General features: G+C 42.9%; 1 pseudogene across 1 annotated transcript; it reads left to right on the forward strand.

Moving 5' to 3' along the window:
- Nucleotides 1-887: 887 nt before the first annotated feature.
- Nucleotides 888-3610, forward strand: LOC311000025 (leukotriene B4 receptor 1-like; annotated as a pseudogene). The gene is made up of 4 exons: nucleotides 888-1485; nucleotides 2461-2662; nucleotides 2780-2823; nucleotides 3373-3610. The product of its transcript is annotated as a leukotriene B4 receptor 1-like (transcript).
- Nucleotides 3611-4030: the final 420 nt, after the last annotated feature.

Below are 4030 nucleotides of genomic sequence, written 5' to 3' on the forward strand. Positions count from 1 at the left end.
CTCCACACACACACACACACACACACACACACACACACACACACACACACACACACACACACACACACACACACACACACACACACACACACACACACACACACACACACAGGTCTTCCTCACACTCACCCCGGCCCCTCAGTTTCTCATCCAACCATATGCTACCTGCCCGTACACATTCATAGTCAGTCAGAAATCACACAACTTAAACATCATAACAACAACATTACTGCGGGATCGCAACAATATTTTAAATTTAGCCTATTTGCCGTTTCTGTGCGTACATTGAAATTGAGTCCTGGCGGCACCACTGCCACAAGATGCTCATATAAAATGTGCTTTATAAATAAATTGATTTGATTTGATTTGATATATAGCGAAGAATAGTGGGGATGCAGGGTTTTTAAGGAAGGACACACCTCTGTGCCTCCCTCTCTCTAAGCTCAGCATGTCGCAGCCTGTGGGGGAGGACGTGATTCAGTTTATAATGGGCTGAGACAAGAGGAGAGACGCTGGAGGAGCTGGACCGAGCAGAGAGCAGCAAGTGGGATATTTGAATCTGACACAACACAGAGGAAACGCCGTTCTAAAAACAGCTTGCACCGACAATTAAAGGTAACAAACCTTCTCCTAAAACTATAGGGATTATGGCAATAGGCCAATTTGCCAAAATGTTGAACTATCCCTTTAAATCCCATTCAAAAAACATTTGTTCTTGTTGAGTATCAAAATCCTAAAAGGATACTCCAACAACATGAGAATAGTTTAAAACCTTCTGAAAACTAAATTATCAAGATTATAAAAATCACTAGCTAATTGCTGAGTTTTACAGGTGCTGGTGGTTTTATTTATTTTGCAAACACACAACTTTGTCTCTCATCCTCAGGATGAAAACCACCCCCGCCACAATACTCCCCAGGCTTCTCAACCTGACTTCCTCTACCGTCGACCTGAACCTTGAGGATGACAGTGTGGTTAGCAACGACTTCTCCACGGGCATGGGCGCCCTCATTCTCGGCCTGGTCTTCCTCCTTGGCGTCCCTGGGAACTTTTTCATCGTATGGAGCATCGTGGCACGCATTCGACGACGCTCAGTCACCAGCATCCTCATCCTCAATCTGGCTCTAGCTGACGGCTTCCTCATGATCCTCACCATCTTCTTCATCATCTACCTGGCCAAGCAGACGTGGATCTTTGGTAACGCCATGTGTAAATGCATGTTCTACCTGTGCAACACCAACATGTACGCGTTCAATCTTTCTGATCACACTGATGAGTGTGCAGAGACTGGTGGCTGTGGTGTTTCCAAGGAAACTGCCCTACATAGCCAGCAAGAAGATCGTGAGGAGGGTGATTATAGGCATGTGGATACTGGTCGGGCTCTTTGCCATCCCGTCGCTCGTGTTTCGGGACGTAAGAGAGGACACCAATGAGAGGAACAGAACAAGATTTGTGTGTGCACCCAATCACACCCTTCCTCGACATGTAAGTACACAAGAGCAAGCAGTTAAAGGGTTTGCTGCCTTTTTTGAAAATGTTGTTTTACACAACTGTACCATAATAATAATATCATAAAGGGATATTGTAGTGGAAGATTGGGGTTTTTTTTAATCAAAAAAGCCTGTTCCCTTACATCTGCAGAATAGGATTTGTATGGCAGGGAATCTACCACAATGTTTTTCTAATCATAGGCACTATACTGCAATACATTTTAACCTACAGAAAATACATTTACATATGCAAGAGTTATTTTTTTTGTCTTTCTGACATTATGTCTTCAAAAAGTTTTCGGTCAAAAAAGAAAAAAAAAATCTATTAAACTGACTTGGTTCTGTAAGTTAAATGACCAGTTGGTGTTGCATTAACTTAGACTATAAACAAAAGTTTTGTTAGCTTGGCTACAACTTTGCCTCCACTCCCTCACCTTTCTACAAAGTGCTACAAAGACCAGAAAAAGTGGCAGCAAGACACAGAGCTAAGTAAAATACTTACAGTAGCTTACTGAAAAAAGTAGTGCCGTATTTTATAACGCCGTCATTCCCATCACTTCTAATGCATTAATGCTAAATTACGCTAATGCTAAACAGCGAGTCGGCTAACGCTCCCATGGCTACCGTGACCGCCAGACACTAAAAGCAAACGGAAAACCTTGATGTGGCCATCAAGTTACTTACGTTGAAGCAAAGATACGGTTGAAGAGAAGAAAGGTCAGCTCTGGGTTAAACTGGAGAGTTTTGCCAGCTTGTGGGGATCTCATCAATAAAGCCAGGCCGACGGATATTTTAACAGTTGACCAACCATCAGGTGCACGTCCTTTCTGGTCAGCCTGCGCGTGCTTGTTGAAAATTCGAACAGGTAACTTTCATCTTTGCCGCTGCTGGACGTCGTCCCTCTTTTGGCAGATCCATTCAAGTCTCCATATGATCATGACTGTGAGCACATCTGTTTTCCTGTGTGCAGGTACGTTTTCAGTACGCCTTTGAGACAGTGTCGGGCTTCATCCTTCCTTACGCAATCATCATAACCAGCTACATGCTCATCCAGAGACGCCTGAGGCAGACCCAGTTCCGGCGACAGGCGCACAGCGAGAAACTCATGCTGGCTATCGTGGTGATGTTTGGAGCTTTTTGGCTGCCGTACCCACGTTATCAACATGATACAGGTGTGTGAGGGCATGTCAAAGGTGTTTTGTTATCGCATTAAATCTTCTCACATTTCTGCTTTAGAGATCAACACCATGAACTCCTGAATACACAACTGTGTTTTTGTTTTGTTTTAGGTTGCAGCCGAGTGGTACCCAGATGATTCGCCCACAAGAGAAATGTGAGTAAAAGATTTTTACCATTTTAAGTCAGTAAAGGCTCATCTTGTTGTGTGGTTATGTATTTATTAAACTAAATACCCTTTGTAAGTGTTTAACTTAGGGAATTGCATGACTTTAATCAAACACAAGTTTAGTGGTCAAATTTAATCTCAGAGGCCAATTGCAACAGACTCTATTGTAATTTAGTGTAACAGAGGTGCACTCACTCACCCATAAAGGACGTGCTAACCCATTTGCCAAGCGGTTGTCGACCTCTTGGCGAAACAGTTAGTATCGTCGCCTGCCGTGCAGGAGACCAGGGTTCGAACCCCACCTAGGGCAGGCCGTGAGAAAACACAACGCAGAGGGCCAGATATGACATCGGCTACATTAGCATCTCTGTGATTTTCTGGGCCTTTCCCCAAATGAACCTGTTCAGTGATTAATCCATGGATATACAGTTTTAGACATAATTTATGTATAATTTGATATGTTTAAGTTTACTTATATAGTTTATTCGTTTTTACTTGTGGCTGTTGTCTGAAATGTCTGTATCTGTTTATCTGCAGTTTGGACCATATCTCTAAGTCCAGTCGTGCCGTGACTTCAGCTTTGGCCTTCATCAACAGCTGTGCCAAACCTATCCTCTACACCTTCGCTGGGAAGTCCTACATGAAGCAAAATGGCTTCGCCTTCATGGCCAAGCTCTTTGAGGGCATATCAGAACCATCAGGAACCAAAAAGAGTCAGGCCACTGTAGGGACTGTAGGAACCAGTGATTCCAGCACAGAGAATGGGAATGGCTAGTGGCTACGTCATCACATTCTAAAACATCACTTCCGTGTCCAATCGCAGGATATTCAGCATAGAAACAATAGGCAGAGCTGGGTCAAAAACTCCACGGGAGCTTTCATTTATGAATAAATAAACATATTCATGTATATGAATTCAATGCACAATATAGCTTTTTTTTTTTACCGTAAAAAAGAAGAAAAAGAGAGAGAGAGAGAGAGAGAGAGAGAGAGAGAGAGAGAGAGAGAGAGAGAAGATGAGTGTAACGTGGGACTAAAGTAACAAAGCGATTTTCTCTGAGCACATATGTCTAACTGTGTCAGCATGTACATCATGTATAACATAACAGACAGAAAAAAATCTTGAGGTTATGTCTGACTTTGAGTTACATTCAAGAACCAGCTGTTTTCAATGACTGAAAGTGAATTCACTCGG

The sequence above is a fragment of the Trachurus trachurus genome (genome assembly GCF_905171665.1).
Source record: "Trachurus trachurus genome assembly, chromosome: 17".
Classification (NCBI taxonomy): Eukaryota; Metazoa; Chordata; class Actinopteri; order Carangiformes; family Carangidae; genus Trachurus; species Trachurus trachurus.